This window comes from Bos indicus x Bos taurus, chromosome 3 (genome assembly GCF_003369695.1).
Source record: "Bos indicus x Bos taurus breed Angus x Brahman F1 hybrid chromosome 3, Bos_hybrid_MaternalHap_v2.0, whole genome shotgun sequence".
Classification (NCBI taxonomy): domain Eukaryota; kingdom Metazoa; phylum Chordata; class Mammalia; order Artiodactyla; family Bovidae; genus Bos; species Bos indicus x Bos taurus.
In genome coordinates this window covers 2252298-2270345 of record NC_040078.1, presented here as the reverse complement: position 1 = coordinate 2270345, position 18048 = coordinate 2252298, and the positions used below count along the sequence as shown (strand labels likewise).

Here is an 18048-nt window from a genome sequence, read left to right as displayed (position 1 = left end):
ACTTCATGGGAAATAGATGGGGAAACAGTGGAAATAGGGTCAGACTTTATTTTGGGGGGCTCCAAAATCACTGCAGATGGTGACTGCAGCCATGAAATTAAAAGATGCTTACTCCTTGGAAGGAAAGTTATGACCAGCCTAGATAGCATATTCAAAAGAAGAGACATTACTTTGCCAACAAAGGTCCATCTAGTCAAGGCTATGGTTTTTCCTGGGGTCATGTATGGATGTGAGAGTTGGACTGTGAAGAAAGCTGAGCGCCGAAGAATTGATGCTTTTGAACTGTGGCTTTGGAGAAGACTCTTGAGAGACCCTTGGATTGCAAGGAGATCCAACCAGTCCATTCTGAAGAAGATCAGCCCTGGGATTTCTTTGGAAGGAATGATGCTAAAGCTGAAACTCCAGTACTTTGGCCACCTCATGAGAAGAGTTGACTCATTGGAAAAGACTCTGATGTTGGGAGAGATTGGGGGCAGGAGGAGAAGGAGAGGACAGAGGATGAGATGGCTGGATGGCATCACTGACTCAACGGACGTGAGTCTGAGTGAACTCTGGGAGTTGGTGATAGACAGGGAGGCCTGGTGTGCTGTGATTCATGGGGTCGCAAAGAGTCGGAAATGACTGAGTGACTGAGCCGAACTGAATATTCCATTGTGTATTTGCACCACAGCTTCTTTATCCATTCATCTTTTGATGAACATCTAGATTGCTTCCATATTCTAGCTATTGTATAGTATTGCAATGAACAATGGGATACATGTGTCTTTTTCAATTTTGGTTTCCTTAGGGTATATGCCCAGAGTGGGACTGCTGGGTTATATGGTGAATTTATTCCTAAATTTTTGTTTGTTTTTTTGTTTTTGAGTTTTTTATGTCAAAGTCTTTAAGTTTTGCATCCATACACCATGTGTTATTTGTGTCTGGCTGCTTTTATCAACACAGTGTGTGTGAGGTTCCTGCACATTGTTGCACACAGTGTAGCTAATTGTCACTCTAGTATAGTATTTGGACAATCAACAGGTGTTTACACATCCACCTAGCTTGTTACCTGTTTGGGGATTTTATGACTACATCAGCTCTGAGCATTCTTATCTGTGTCTCCCTGTATTCAAGTACACACTTTTACGTAGGCTGGATACCTTGGAGTAGAATGACCAAGTCATAGGTTGTGTTCCTTTAAATTTACTGGATGATGACAATGTGATTCTGTTGATTTACACTCCCATCAGCTGTGTTTGGGAGGTCTCAGCACCTCATGTTCTCTCTGATGCTTAGTAATGCTAATCTTTGCACGTTTAGCTCTTTTTGTTGTTGTTGTTTCATATATGATATTATACATGTTTCAGTGCCGTTCTCCCAAATCATCCCACCTTCTCCCTCTCCCACAGAGTCCAAAAGACTGTTCTATACATCTGTGTCTCTTTTGCTATCTCACATACAGGGTTATTGTTACCATCTTTCTAAATTCCATATATATGCGTTAGTATACTGTATTGGTGTTTTTCTTTCTGGCTTACTTCACTCTCTATAATAGGCTCCAGTTTCATCCACCTCATTAGAACTGATTCAAATGTATTCTTTTTAGTGGCTGAGTAATACTCCATTGTGTATATGTACCATAGCTTTCTTATCCATTTGTCTGCTGATGGACATCTAGGTTGTTTGCATGTCCTGGCTATTATAAACAGTGCTGCGATGAACATTGGGGTACACGTGTCTCTTTCAGTTCTGGTTTCCTTAGTGTGTATGACCAGCAGTGGGATTGCTGGGTCATAAGGCAGTTCTATTTCCAGGTTTTAAGGAATCTCCACACTGTTCTCCATAGTCGCTGTACTAGTTTGCATTCCCACCAACAGTGTAAGAGGGTTCCCTTTTCTCCACACCCTCTCCAGCATTTATTGCTTGTAGACTTTTGGATCGCAGCCATTCTGACTGGCATGAAATGGTACCTCATTGTGGTTTTGATTTGCATTTCTCTGATAGTGAGTGATGTTCAGCATCTTTTCATGTGTTTGTTAGCCATCTGTATGTCTTCTTGGCAGAAATGTCTGTTTAGTTCTTTGGCTCATTTTTTGATTGAGTTGTTTATTTTTCTGGAATTGAGCTGCAGGAGTTGCTTGTATATTTTTTGAGGTTAATTCTTTGTCAGTTGCTTCATTTGCTATTATTTTCTCCCATTCTGAAGGCTGTCTTTTCACCTTGCTTATAGTTTCCTTTTGTTGGGAGGCGCAGTGCAAAATAGCCTTGAAGGAGAAGGTCCTTCAAGGGGAAATGGTGAAGGGCCAGAAATACCCAGGCATTGTGTACTGATAGCTGAAAAACATTTCCTGCCTTTGGCTATGCTCGGCGCCAAAATTTAGCGATTAAACATTAAAGACGTTGCTTGAGAAAATGGGTTATAGAAAAACACATGGATTGTTAAGAATGCGCTGTTCCTTGAAGTATCTTTTACTGATTATATCTTAGCCTTGTACGTTTTCTGCTGGCCGTATGCTCTAAGCTCTTTGTTCCTTGCTCCTATCAAAAGGCTTGACTGCAGAAATAAAGTTGTCAGTCTTTGCAGAGACTGTCCAAGCATTGTCTTTTCAGGTTCACCGTTTCCAAGTCCTGGGAAGAAAATTCCCACAGGTGACGCCAAGAACAGGGACTTGATAGGAAGACTGAACAAAGCAGCGAGCCCTGCAGAAAGAGGTAAGCAGGATGGGACAACATAGCAGTAAGATTCCTTTCATTTCTATAATGCATCACTTTCTGAAACAAAATGGTGTTAATGTTTCAAGATATCAGTTGAATGACTGCTGTCATATTTTACTGGAACATAATCGTGGTTCCCAGAGGAGGGGACGCTCGGTCTAGACATATGGAAAAGGGTTAAGAATAATGTTTTGCGAGCATATCAGCAAGGAGTCCATATTCCCCCTCAATGGTAGGTTACATGATCACTCATATAGGCTGTCATAAAACAAATTGAAGGGCATAATGTTGATTTGGAAGTAGAGACTGTTCAGTCTTTGCATGAATATGAGCTTAAGGAACAAGATATGCAAGGTGCTTTGAAATATAAGAATGTTATGCTCAATCAGACAGAATCCTTGGAAAAACAGCTTGGAGACATATGTATACAGGATGTGTCAAAACTGAAACCACTTAGAGCAGAGGTCATTTCATTCAATGAACAGCCCAAATCTGAGGTTTTTCCTTCTGCTCCACCTGTAATACAGTTGCTAACTTTGCTCATACTAATCATTTCACTCCTCCTCGGGAGATGCCTACTTGCGCTTTCACTTTCCCAATACAGTTTGATCAGCCTGCCCAAGGCCAGAATGCTTGGGCTGGTCTAGATTTTGGTATGTTGTCCAGCTTTAAGAAAACATGCACTCTGTATGGACCTACTTCTCCTTACTGTGTAGAATTCCTCAGAGGATGGGCTGATTATTGAATGCCACATGATTTTTTTTAATTAGCAAAGATGGTTCTAAATCCTCAACAATTACTTCAATGGCAAATATGGGTTGGTGATGAGGCCCGACAGATGATGATTGACCAGCAATCTTGTGGTAACCCTTCCCATTTAACCTATGATATACTCACTGGTACAGGAGCCATGGCCGATATGACTGCGCAATTAGCTAATATTACCCCTCAGATGTTGCATTTCATTAGAAAAATTTCTTGCAGAGCATGGGTAAAGGTTGATAATGTTAACTCTGATGGTTCATTTGTCAAGATTACCCAAGGACATGAGGAGAAATATTCCCAATTTATAGGAAAATTAAAGGATGCCATCAAAAAAATCTATCTGAGATGAAACCTTACAAAATATTATTTTAAAACAACTTGCCTTTGAACATGCTAATGAGGAATGTCGATTCATGCTTAGACCAATTCGAGAAACTGGTTCTCTTACGGAATATTTGAAAGCTTATAGAGATATCAGATCTATGTCCCATAGAGTAAAATTAGCAGCACTAGAAACTTTTAATGTGCAAAAGGCTGCTAATGCTAAATGTTTTAACTGTGGGAAGGCCAACCATATGAAAAAACAATGCCACATGCCAATGCAGACAGCTAAAAATAATAATACTTCTAATAAAAAAAAGGCCCCCAGAAGTTTGCCCAAAATGTAAAAGGGGATTCCATTGGTTGAATGAATGTCGTTCCAAATTTGATAAGGATGGAAATGAATTGACACAAGAGGCACAACAAAAACAACAGGGAAACTAATAAAGGAGCTATCCTCTAGCCCCACTACAAAAGGAGGACCCAACATTATGACACTGCAAGCAGCTACATCTAAGAGTGCTTGCATTGATATACCTAGTCTTTATGATATGGAATTAATAGAATTATACAATCCTCATAAAATCCCCACTGGATATTATGGTCCAATCCCACTTGCAACAGTTGGACTAATTTTGGGACCTAGCAGCTATACAATGAAAGGTTTAATAATGTTGAATGGAGTTATGGATGAAGATTATGAAGGAGAGATATATGTCATGGTTAATGTCGTAAAATTAGGAAATATATGTCTACAAAAAGGGGAACACTTTGCACAATTATTGCTTTTGCCATATGTCAAACCAGTGAGGGCATCTGATAAAATTAGGCAGGGAGACTTTGGTAGCACCAATCTTACCATGGCACTATCTACCTTATTAAAGGAACATCAAAAGCCTATGCTTACTCTAAATATACTGGGAAAAAATTTCACAGGTATGTTGGATACAGGAGCCAACATTTCCATTATTAGAACTGAAGAATGACCCCTTGAATGGGGTAAGACTGTGGCTCCTTCCAAACTGTGAGGGATGGGCGAAGCTGATGCTACACAAACTTTTGTCAGTGCATCCTATTTACAGGCTTATGGTCCTGATCAAATTGTAGCTTACATCAAACCATATATTACCAATATCCCTATTAATTTGTGGGGAAGGGATTTTCTTGAACAAACGAAAGCCACAATCTCTCCAAATGAGCCTTTTTAATGGGGGCCATTGAGTTAACACCGCTGCCTCTCGATTGGGAATCTGATGCCCCAGTATAGACACCTCAATAGCCCCTGACTAAAGAAAAGTTGGCAGCTCTCACACAATTAGTAAATGAGCAATTACAGAAAAATCATATAGAGCCTTCATTTTCCCCATGGAATTCTCCTGTTTTTTTAATAAAAAAGAAATCAGGAAAATGGCGAATGTTGATAGATTTAAGAAATGTTAATAATACTATGATTCCTATGGGGCCATTACAACCTGGATTGCCCTCCCCTTCCATGGTACCGAAAGGCTGGTCTGTAATTATTATTGATTTACAAGACTGCTTTTTTACTATACCTTTGCATCCTAAAGATAGAAAACGTTTTGCTTTTTCAGTTCCTTCTATAAATCACGTGGCTCCTATTAAAAGATTTCAATGGAAGGTTTTACCTCAGGGAATGATGAACTCTCCTACCATTTGCCAATATCTTATATCTGTTTTATTACAATCCATTAGAGATAAATATCCTACTGCCTTCATAATTCATTATATGGATGACATACTTCTTTCCATGGAATCTGAACTCTGTTTACAACAGCTATATGATGAAATCACCACCACTCTTCAAAATCATGGCCTACTTGTTGCACCAGATAAAACTCAATTGAAAGCACCCTTTAATTACTTGGGACATGTTATGGAAGAGTCTAACATAAAACCTCAAAAAACTCAAATCTCTATGCATTCTCTATGCACATTAAATGATTTTCAAAAAATGATAGAAGATATTAATTGGCTTCAGTCATCTATCGGCATTCCCACCTATGCATTACAAAATTTATTTAAAATTTTAGAGGGACCTCCTAACCCTAATAGTCCTAGACAGCTAACAAAAGAAATGAAAGAAGAATTAAAATTTGTTGAAAAACACATTCAACAATCTTTCTCAACTCGGCTAGACCATACCCAATGGGTCTGTTTATATATATTTCCCACCAAACATTCACCTACTGCAATCATAGCTCAAAACAGCCCGATAGAATGGGTATATCTACATACTAAACAGTCAAAGAAAATCGTATCATACATTGAGAAAATAGGGCAGATAATTGTATCAGGAAGGAGCCATGTACAAACCTTAACTGGATTTGATCCATATGCAATACATGTCCCCTCGACAAAAAAGGAATTACAAATTGCCTTACAATATAACATGACCATGCAAATAGCATTAAGTGATTTTCAGAACATTATCTCATTCCATTTGCTGAAAGGAAAATTATGGGACTTCCTACAATTTACTAAATTTATAGTAACTAATATCATTGCCTCCCAACCTATTTCAAATGCACCTACCTATTTCATTGATGGCAACAAGAAAGGCATAGCTGGGATCGTCAGCCCTGATATCAAAGAGAAATTACCTACTACCTATTCTTCAATACAAAGAGTTGAATTATATGCTTTATATGCTCTATTGTCTCTTCAACCATTATCCTTCAATGTGTATACTGATTCCAAATATCTTGCTTCCCTTTTCCCCGATTTTGTTACCGCCTTTTTATACAACCTAAATGAAGAATTACATATTCTCTTTTCAAAGACTCAAGCCTTAATTCAATCACATACGAAACCTTTCTTCATTGCACATATACGTGCTCATTCAGGTTTACCTGGCCCCCTGGCATCAAGGAATGATGCTGTTAATAGGTTCATAGCTCCTGTCTTTGCGCCTGCTATGGACGAACACGCTAATCTTCATACCAATGCTAAAAGATTGCGCTCTAAATACCATATTCCCCTCACTGAAACGAGACATATTAAATCCTATGACATCTGTGCTCCTCTGCACTTATGTACCACAGTTTCAAGAGTTAATCCTCGTGGGCAACAGCCTAACTCCCTTTGGCAATCTGACTTCACTCATTACTCCTTGGGAAAGTTTTCTTTGCTTTTTGTCTCAGTTGATACATTTTCAGGTTTTATATGGGCAATGCCTGTCTCTTCAGAATCCAGCAAACACGCCATTTCCGCACTTTTACTCACCTTCCCTGTTATGGGAACACCTTCGGTCTTAAAAACAGATAATGGGCCTGCATTTACCTCTCACTCGTTTCATTCATTTCTAATGGAATGGAATATAACACACATCACAGGGATACCCTACAATCCCCAAGGTCAAACAATTATCGAAAGAGCCCATCGTACTCTTAAAACTCATTTATTAAAACAGACAGGGGGAATATAGAAGAGGAGATACAGTTTTTATCCTATGAACCCTCAATTGTTATTATCTTTAACTCTTTATTCCTTAATTTTTTCTTTAATTTACTAAAAGATAGTTCTGATACTCGTGCAGACAAACATTTTGCAGAGGAAAACAGTAAGAAACCATTAGAAGCCAACACACCAATATGGTATAAGCAGTTTAATCAATGGTTGCCAGGAATCTTACGACTCCTACGCAGAGGTTACGGTCTTGTCGTTGCAGATGGAGAAGAAATCTGGGTTCCACTTCGCCATGTCCATTACCAAGAAGGACCCCGAGACCGGACTCCTCTGACGGGTGACGCAGCTGACGCGAAGGGTCTCGTCAATGACCATGGAGAAGCTGAAGAGAAAACGTCAATGTCTGAACCCCGACCGTAGACCTGAGCAATGGCATGTGTGGAAGATTCCTGCTGCATTGGAGCGCTTTGCCAATGTGTATGGGACTGCGAAAGCCTTAAAACCTCAAAACCATACCTTTTTATACGATTTTATATCCAATCTTGTGTGCACCTCCCATACATGTTTATTGTAGGTAACTTCGATATAGATCTTTCTGCTAAGATTGTTAACTGTACAGCATGTGCCTTGTATACGTGTTTAAACCATACTATTTCATATCATTATGTCAAAATTGCAATAGTCAAGCAAAGATCTGATTTGTGGCTTCCTGTTAACCTAACAAAACCATAGACCGACTCTGTATTTCTCTCAGTTTTGCTCAAATATGGCTTAAGGAGGTCAAAGCACATAATAGGATGGATTATTGCTGGCATTCTTAGTCTAATATCTATTGTTACAGTAGGAACCCTATCTGGTATGGCACTACACAATTCTATACAGATGTCTCTACTCAAGACTCCATGCCTCCTATGACGGAGTCCAACTAGCAGCTGCTGTGCTTTAACTAAAAACAAAAGGAGGATATGTTGGGAGGTGCAGTGCAAAATAGCCTTGAAGGAGAAGGTCCTTGGGGAAATGCCAAAGGGCCGGAAGTACCCAGGCATTGTGTACCGATAGCTGAAAAACATTTCCTGCCTTTGGCTATGCTCGGCGCCAAAATTTAGCGATTAAACATTAAAGACATTGCTTGAGAAAATGGGTCATAGATAAACACATGGGTCATTAAGAATGCGCTGTTCCTTGAAATATCTTTTACTGATTATATCTTAGCCTTGTATGTGTTCTGCTGGCCGTATGCTCTAAGCTCTTTGTTCCTCACTCCTATAAAAAGGCTTGACTACAGAAATAAAGTTGTCAGTCCTTGCAGAGACTGTCCAAATGTTGTCCTTTCAGGTTCACCGTTTCCAAGTCCCGGGAAGAAAATTCCCACACCTTTGTTGTGCAGAAGCTTTTAATTTTAATTAGTCCCATTTGTTTATTTTTGCTTTTATTTCCAATGTTTTGAGATGTGGGTCATAGAGGATCCTGCTGTGATTTTTGTCAGAGAGTGTTTTGCCTATGTTCTCCTCTAGGAGTTTTATAATTTCTGGTTGTACATTTAAATGTTTAATTCATTTTGAGTTTATTTTTGTGTATGGTGTTAGAAAGTGTTTCAGTTTCATTATTTTACAAGTGGTTGACCAGTTTTCCCAGCACTACTTGTTAAAGAGATTGTCTTTTCTCCATTGTGTATTCTTGCCTCCTTTGTCAAAGATAAGGTGTCCACAGGTGCATGGATTTATCTCTGGGATTTCTATTTTGTTCCATTGATCTATTTTTCTGTCTTTGTGCCAGTACCATACTGTCTTGATGACTGTGGCTTTGTAGTAGAGCCTTAAGTCAGGCAGGTTGATTCCTCCAGTTCCACTCTGCTTTCTCAAGATTGCTTTGGCTATTCAAGGCTTTTTGTATTTCCATAGAAATTGTGAAATTATTTGTTCTAGCTCTGTGAAAAATACCATTGGTAGTTTGATAGGGATTGCATTGAATCTATAGATTGCTTTGGGTACTATACTCATTTTCACTATATTGATTCTTCCAATCCATGAACACGGTATATTTCTCCATCTATTAGTGTCCTCTTTGATTTCTTTCACCAGTGTTTTATAATTTTCTATATATAGGTCTTTTGTTGCTTTAGGTAGATATATTCCCAAGTATTTTATTCTTTTCATTGCAATGGTGAATGGAATTGTTTCCTTAATTTCTCTTTCTATTTTCTCATTATTAGTGTATAGGAATGCAAGGGATTTCTGAGTGTTGGTTTTATATCCTGCAACTTTACTATATTCATTGATTAGCTCTGGTAATTTTCTGGTGGATTCTTTAGGGTTTCTGTGTAGAAGATCATGTCATCTGCAAACAGTGAGAGTTTTACTTCTTTTTTTCCAATCTGGATTCCTTTTATTTCTTTTTCTGCTCTGGTTGCTGTGGTCAAAACTTCCAAAACTATGTTGAATAGAAGTGGTGAAAGTGGGCACCCTTGTCTTGTTCCTGACTTTTGGGCAAATGCTTTCAATTTTTCACCATTGAGGATAATGTTTGCTCTGGGTTTGTCATATATAGTTTTTATTATGTTGAGGTATGTTCCTTCTATGCCTGCTTTCTGGAGAGTTTTTATCATACATGGATATTGAATTTTTTCAAAGGCTTTCTCTGCATCTATTGAGATAATCATATGGCTTTTATTTTTCAATTTGTTAATGAGAGAGTCAGTTCCTAGGCAGGTTGATAAGGAGTCTAGGGGTCCCCAAGGAGAGAGGGGTCTGGAATTCTCAAGGAGGAAGAAAGGACAAACTTTTTTCTTTCTCCATATTCCTTAGGATTATATAACAATAATGTATCCTGCCTAAGGACAGTCTTTGGATTCAACCTTCTGTTATCTTAAAATGTAAATTATGGGAGTAGACCTGGTCTTTACAAGGATGTATCTTGCCTGAGGACAGTGTTATCTTAAAATGTAAATTATGGGAGTAGGTCTGATGAGGTCTTTACAACCTCCAGACATTCTTTGGATTATATAACCTCATTGTTAACACTAGCAAGGGGGTACTCTTTCTGCCCCCTTCTGATGCCTATGTCAGAAGCTTTCTCTATCTCCTTTATACTTTAATAAAACTTTATTACACAAAAGCTCTGAGTGATCAAGCCTTGTCTCTGGCCCTGGATTGAATTTTTCTCCTCCGGCGGCCAAGAATCCCGGTGTATTTGCATGATTCAACAACTACCTTTCATTAATGTGGTGTATTACAGTGATTGATTTGTGGATATTGAAAAATCCTTGCATCCCTGGATAAAGCCCACTTGGTCATGGTGTATGACCTTTTTAATGTGTTGTTGGATTCTGTTTGCTAGAATTTTGTTAAGGATTTTTGCATCTATGTTCATCAGTGATATTGGCCTGTAGTTTTCCTTTTTTGTGGCATCTTTGTCCAGTTTTTGTATTAGGGTGATGGTGGCCTCATAGAATGAGTTTGGAAGTTTACCTTCCTCTGCAATTTTCTGGAAGAGTTTGAGTGGGATAGGTGTTAGCTCTTCTCTAAATTTTTGGCGGAATTCAGCTGTGAAGCCATCTGGACCTGGGCTTTTGTTTGCTGGAAGATTTCTGATTACAGTTTCAATTTCTGTGCTTGTGATGGGTCTGTTAATATTTCCTATTCCTTCCTGGTTCAGTTTTAGAAAATTGTACTTTTCTAAGAATTTGTCCATTTCTTCCACGGTGTCCATTTTATTGGCATATAATTGTTGATAGTAATGTCTTATGATCCTTTGTATTTCTGTGTTGTCTGTTTTGATCTCTCCATTTTCGTCTCTAATTTTATTGATTTGATTTTTCTCCCTTTGTTTCTTTATAAGTCTGCCTAATGGTTTGTCAAATTTATTTATCCTCTCAAAGAACCAGCTTTTGGCTTTGTTGATTTTTACTATGGTCTCCTTTGTTTCTTTTGCATTTATTTCTGCCCTAATTTTAAGATTACATTCCTTCTACGAACCCTGGGGTTCTTCATTTCTTCCTTTTCTAGTTGCCTTAGGTGTAGAGTTAGGTTATTTATTTGACTTTTTTCTTGTTTCTTGAGGTATGTCTGTATTGCTATGAACCTTCCCCTTAGCACTGCTTTTACAGTGTCCCACAGTTTTTGGGTTGTTGTGTTTTCATTTTCATTCATTTCTATGCATATTTTGATTTCTTTTTTGATTTCTTCTGTGATTTGTTGGTTATTCAGCAGCGTGTTGTCAGCCTCCATATATTGGAATTTTCAATATTTTTTCTCCTGTAATTGAGATCTAATCTTACTGCATTGTGGTCAGAAAAGATGCTTGGAATGATTTTAATTTTTTTGAATTTATCAAGGCTAGATTTATGGCCCAGAATGTGATCTATCTTGGAAAAGGTTCCATGTGCGCTTGAGAAAAAGGTGAAATTCATTGTTTTGGGGTGACATATCATATAGATATCAATTAGGTGTAACTGGTCTATTGTATCTTAAATGATAGTTTGTGTTTCCTTGTTAATTTTCTGTTTAGCTGATCTATCCATAGGTGTGAGTGGGGTATTAAAGTCTCCCACTATTACTGTGTTATTGTTAATTTCCCCTTTCATACTTGTTAGCATTTGTCTTAAATATTGTGGTGTTCCTATGTTGGGTGTGTATATATATATAATTGTTATATCTTCTTCTTGGATTGATCCTTTGATCATTATGTAGTGTCCTTCTTTGTCTCTTTTCACAGCCTTTGTTTTAAAGTCTATTTAATCTGATATGAGTATTGCTACTCCTGCTTTATTTTGACCTCTATTTGCATGGAATATCTTTTTCCAGCCCTTCACTTTCAGTCTGTATGTGTCCCCTGTTTTGAGATGGGTCTCTTCTAGACAACATATATAGGGGTCTTGATTTTGTATCCATTCAGCCAGTCTTTGTCTTTTGGTTGGGGCATTCAACCCATTTGCACTTAAGGTAATTATTGATAAGTATGATCCCCTTGCCATTTACTTTATTGTTTTGGGGTCTAGTTTACACACCCTTTTTGTGTTTCCTGTCTAGAGAATATCCTTCTGCATTTGTTGGAGAGCTGGTTTGGTGGTGCTGAATTCTCTCAGCTTTTGCTTGTCTGTGAAGCTTTTGATTTCTCCTTCATATTTGAATGAGATCCTTGCTGGGTACAGTAATCTGAGCTGCAGGTTATTTTCTTTCATCACTTTAAATATGTCCTACCATTCCCTCCTGGCCTGAAGAGTTTCTATTGAAAGATCAGCTGTTATACTTATGAGAATCCCCTTGTGTGATATTTGCTATTTTTCCCTTGTTGCTCTTAATATTTGTTCTTTGTGTTTTATCTTTGTTAATTTGACTAATATGTGTCTTGGGGTGTTTCACCTTGGGTTTATCCTTTTGGGGACTCTCTGGGTTTCTTGGACTTGGGTGGTTATTTCCTTCCCCATTTCAGGGAAGTTTTCAACTATTATCTCCTCAAGTATTTTCTCATGGTCTTTCTTTTTGTCTTCTTCTGGGACTCCTATGATTTGAATGTTGGAGCATTTAACATTTTCCCAGAGGTCTTTGAGATTGTCCTCATTTTCTCTTAATTCGTTTTTATTTTTTCCTCTCTGATTCATTTATTTCTACCATTCTATCTTCTACTTCACTAATCCTATCTTCTGCCTCCATTATTCCACTATTTGTTCCCTCCAGAGTGTTTTTTTTTAATCTCATTTATTGCATTATTCATTATATATTGACTCTTTTATTTCTCTAGGTCCTTGTTAAACCTTACTTCCAACTTCTCAGTCCTTGTCTCCAGGCTGTTCATCTGTGATTCCATTTTGATTTCAAGATTTTGGATCATTTTCACTATCATTATTTGGAATTCTTTATCAGGTAGATTCCCTATCTTTTCCTCTTTTGTTTGGTTTGCTGGGCATTTATCCTGTTCCTTTACCTGCTGAGTATTCTTCTGTATCTTCATCTTGTTTATATTGCTGTGTTTGGAGTGGCCTTTCTGTATTCTTGCAGTTTGTGGAGTTCTCTTTATTGTGGAGTTTCCTCTCGGTGGGTGGGGTTGGACGGGTGGCTTGTCAAGGTTTCCTGATTAGGGAAGCTTGTGTCGGTGTTCTGGTGGGTGGAGCTGGATTTCTTCTCTCTGGAGTGCAATGAAGTGTCCAGTAATGAGATGTCAATGGGTTTGGAGTGACTTTGGGGAACCTGTATATTGAAGCTCAGGGCTGGGTTTCTGTGTTGCTGGAGAATTTGCATGGTATGTCTTGCTCTGGAACTTGCTGGGCCTTGGGTGGTGCTTGGTTTCAGTGTAGGTATGGAGGCATTTGATGAGCTCCTGCTGATTAATGTTCCCTGGAATCAGGAGTTCTCTGGTGTTCTCAGGATTTGGACTTAAGCCTCCTGCTTCTGGTTTTCAGTCTTATTTTTACAGTAGCCTCATGACTTCTCCATCTATACAGCACTATTGATAAAACATCTAGGTTAAAGATGAAAAGTTTCTCCACAGTGAGGGACACCCAGAGAGGTTCACAGAGTTACATGGAGAATAGAAGAGGGAGTAGGGAGTTACAGGTGACCCAAATGAGGTGCTGCTGCTACTGTTAAGTCACTTCAGTCATGTCCGACTCTGTGCAACCCCATAGACAGCAGCCCACCAGGCTCCCCCATCCCTGGGATTCTCCAGGCAAGAACACTGGAGTGGGTTGCCATTTCCTTCTCCAATACATGAAAGTGAAAAGTGAAAGTGAAGTTGCTCAGTTGTTTCCAACTCTTAGCAACCCCATGAACTGCGGCCTACCAGGCTCCTCCACCCATGGGATTTTCCAGGTGAAAGTACTGGAGTGGGTTGCCATTTTCTTCTCCCAAATGAGATGATGTGGACTCAAAAGAGGAGAGAGCAAACTAGCCAGTAATCACTTCTTTATGTGCACTCCACAGTCTGGACCGCTCAGAGATGTTCGTGGAGTTATATAGAGAAGAGAAGAAGGAGGAAGGAGACAGAGGTGGCCAGGAGGATAAAGGGGGGAATCAAAAGGAGAGAAACAGATCCAGCCAGTAATCAGTTCCCTAAGTGTTCTCCACCGTCTGGAACACACAAAGAGATTCACAGAGTTGGGTAGAGAAAAGAAGGGGGAGGGAGGAGATAAAGGGGACCTGGTGGAGAAAAAGGAGAGTCCAAAGGGATAGAGAGTAGTCAAGCCAGTAATCTTGCTCCCAAGTAAAAATGGATACTGAAGATTGGGTTCTTAAAGGTTTTTAAGAACAAAATTGATAACAAATACCAAAAAGCACAGATTAAAAATCTAGAGTAGAGGTTGGATTTTCAAAAATAGAATATTAAAGAAAAGAAAAAAAAAAACAAAGTCACAAAAATTATAAAATATATATATATGAATTTTTTTTAAAAAATAGGGTCTCTCTCTCTCTTTTTTTTTTTTTTGCAAAGTAATAGTAGGTTATAAAAATGAAAACTAAAGGAGTAACAGAGGACTTAAATTTTTTTAAATAAAAAAAATAAATAATGATAGTAAAAATAGTAAAAATATATCTAGAACTTTCTCTGGTGTTGTTGTGGGCAGTGTGGGGTCAGTTCATTTTCAGATAGTTCCTTGGTCCGGCTTGTATTTCTCAAGATCTATAGGCCCCTTCCTATGTAGTCGTTACTAACTACAGGGTTTTAATCTATTGCACCTGTCACTCCCAAGGCGGTTCCCTCTGTTTTACCTTCTTCTGTTTGGTGGTCTCTTCAGTGTCTAATGTCCACCCTGACACAAGGGGGTAGTGGTGGACACGTTTTTAGGCTCACTTGTTCAGTCGCGCTGTGGGGAAGGAGGGACGCTGCAAACAAATAACACTGGCGTGTGCTCGCAGTGTCTCAGCCACATTGGGCCTGCCTCCACTCATGGCGCGTGTGCCCTCCCTGCCCACACTGCTCAGGATCTAGGTTGCTCTGCCAGGAACCGTCCGAGGCTGGCCCTGGGCTGCATGCACCTCCCAGGTCTAAGCTGCTCAGGTTCAGGCACTTGGGTAGTCCTCAGTGGTGCAGACAAGGTTGGGCCTGCGTTTTGTGCCCTTCCCAGGTCCGAGCAGCTCAGGTGATCAGGAGTTTGGCGAGTGTGGTCACTGCGACTTATCGCCTCCCCTGTCCCTGCTGCTCAGTTTTCTGGGTGTACAACCGGCGCACCTTCTCAGGCGGATGTTGACCATCCAGAATCCCAAGAAGCCTTAGTTAACAAAGAAGCCTGCTTGCAGTTTGGTAGATAATGCCTCTCTGGGGCCACGATTGCCCCCTTCTGGCTCTGGCTGCCTGTCACTGGAGGAGGATGGTCTGCAGCCAGCTGGCTCTGTTCAGTCTTTTGTTCTGTGAGCCAGCCTGACAGTGTCTTAGGTTAGGGCTTTTTCCGTGGTAGCTATCCCACAGTCTGGTTTGCTAGCCCAAGTTAGTTCCCTCAGATTGCCCTTGGGGCATTCAGGGCCAGTCCTTACTCTAAGCAATGCAGCCCGGACCTCCCTGCCCAGCCCCCGCTTGCTAGTGGCGTGTGCAGGCTTCTGCACAGCTTCTCTGCTTGGGGGAGTTACCATTGGGCACATAATCTGTGGGTTTTAATTATTTATTTATTTTGCCTCCCAATTATGTTGCCCTCCATGGTTCCAAGGCTTGCCACAGACTCGGCAATGAGAGTGTTTCCTGTTGTTTGGAAACCTCTCTTTTTAAGACTCTCTTCCAAGGACAGAGCTCCATCCCTATCTCTTTTGTCTCTCTTTTTGTTTTTTATATTTTTTCCTACCTCCTTTAGAAGACAATGGGATGCTTTTCTGGGTGCCTGATGTCCTCTGCCAGCATTCAGAAGTTGTTTTGTGGAATTTACTCAGTGTTTAAATGTTCTTTTGATGAATTTGTGGTGGAGAAGTTGGTCTCCCCATCCTATCCCTCTGCCATCTTAGGACTGCCTTCTGGATGTTGGCAATTTGATCTCTGGTTCCTCTGCCTTTTCTAAAACCAGCTTGAACATCTGGAAGTTCATGGTTCACATATTGCTGAAGCCTGGCTTGGAGAATTTTGAGCATTACTTTACTAGCATGTGAGATGAGTGCAACTGTGCAGTAGTTTGAGCATTCTTTGGCATTGCCTTTCTTAGGGATTGGAATGAAAACTGACCTTTTCCAGTCCTATGGCCACTGGTGAGTTTTCCAAATTTGCTGACATATTGACTGCAGCACTTTAACAGCATCATCTTTCAGGATTTGAAAGAGCTCCGCTGGAATTCCATCACCTCCACTAGCTTTATTTGTAGTGATAGTTTCTAAGGCCCACTTGACTTCACATTCCAGGATGTCTGGCTCTAGGTCAGTGATCACACCATCATGATTATCTTGGACATAAAGATCTTTTTTGTACAATTCTTCTGTGTATTCTTGCCACCTCTTATTAATATCTTCTGCTTCTGTTAGGTCCGTAACATTTCTGTCCTTTATCAAGCCCATTTTTGCATGAAATGTTCTCTTGGTATCTCTAATTTTCTTGAAGAGATCTCTAGTCTTTCCCATTCTGTTGTTTTCCTCTATTTCTTTGCATTGATTGCTGAGGAAATCTTTCTTATCTCCTTGCTATTCTTTGGAACTCTGCATTCAGATGCTTATATCTTTCCTTTTCTCCTTTGCTTTTTGCTTCTCTTCTTTTCACAGCTATTTGAAAGGCCTTCCCAGACAGCCAGTTTGCTTTTTTGCATTTCTTTTCCATGGGGATGGTCTTGATCCCTGACTCCTGTACAATGTCATGAACCTCCATCCATAGTTCATCAGGCACTCTATCTATCAGATCTAGTCCCTTAAATCTATTTCGCACTTCCACTGTATAATCATAGGGGATTTGATTTAGGTCATACAAAGTCAAACAATACCAGAAGCCAACTGTGGCTCAGATCATGAACTCCTTATTGCCAAATTCAGACTTAAATTGAAGAAAGTAGGGAAAACCACTAGACCATTCAGGTATGACCTAAATCAAATCCCTAACGATTATACAGTGGAAGGGAGAAATAGATTTAAGGGACTAGATCTGATAAAGTGCTTGATGAACTATGGATGGAGATTTGTGACATTGTACAGGAGAGAGGGAGGAAGAACATCTGCAATAAAAAGAAATGCAAAAAAAAAAAAAAAAGGCAAAATGGCTGTCTGAAGAGGCCTTACAAATAGATAAGAAAAGAAGAGAAGTGAAAAGGAAAGAAGAAAAGGAAAGATATATCCACCTGACTGCAGGGTTCCAAAGAACAGCAAGGAGAGATAACAAAGTGTTCTCAGTCATCAGTTCAAAGAAATAGAGGAAAGCAACAGAATGAAGAAGACTAGAGATCTCTTCAAAAAAATTAGAGATACCAATGGAATGTTTTGTGCAAAGATGGTCTCGATAAAGGACAGAAATGGTATGGGCCTGACAGAAGCAGAAGAGATTAAGAAGAGGTGGCAAGAACACACAGAAGAACTGTTCAAAAAAGATCTTCACGACGTAGATAACCACGATTGTGTGATCACTCACCTAGAGCCAGTCATCCTGGAATGCAAAGTCAAGTGGGCCTTAGAAAGCATCACTACAAACAAAGCTAGTGGAGGTGATGGAATTCCAGTTGAGCTGTTTCAAATCCTGAAAGATGATGCTGTGAAAGTGCTGCACTCAATATGCCAGCAAATTTGGAAAACTCATCAGTGGCCACAGGACTGGAAAAGGTCAGTTTTCATTCCAGTCTCAAAGAAAAGCAAGGCCAAAGAATGCTCAAACTACCACACAATTGCACTCATCTCACATGCTAGTAAAGTAATGCTCAAAATTCTCCAAGCCAGGCTTCAGCAATATGTGAACCAT

At 39.6% G+C, this 18048-nt stretch overlaps 1 long non-coding RNA gene across 1 annotated transcript; it reads left to right on the top strand.

Annotated features, from left to right (window-relative positions):
* Window positions 1–2287: 2287 nt before the first annotated feature.
* LOC113883272 lies at window positions 2288–8521 on the top strand. Its single transcript, XR_003508614.1, has 2 exons — window positions 2288–2691; window positions 7469–8521. It is a non-coding gene; the product is annotated as an uncharacterized LOC113883272 (long non-coding RNA).
* The last annotated feature ends 9527 nt before the right edge of the window (window positions 8522–18048 follow it).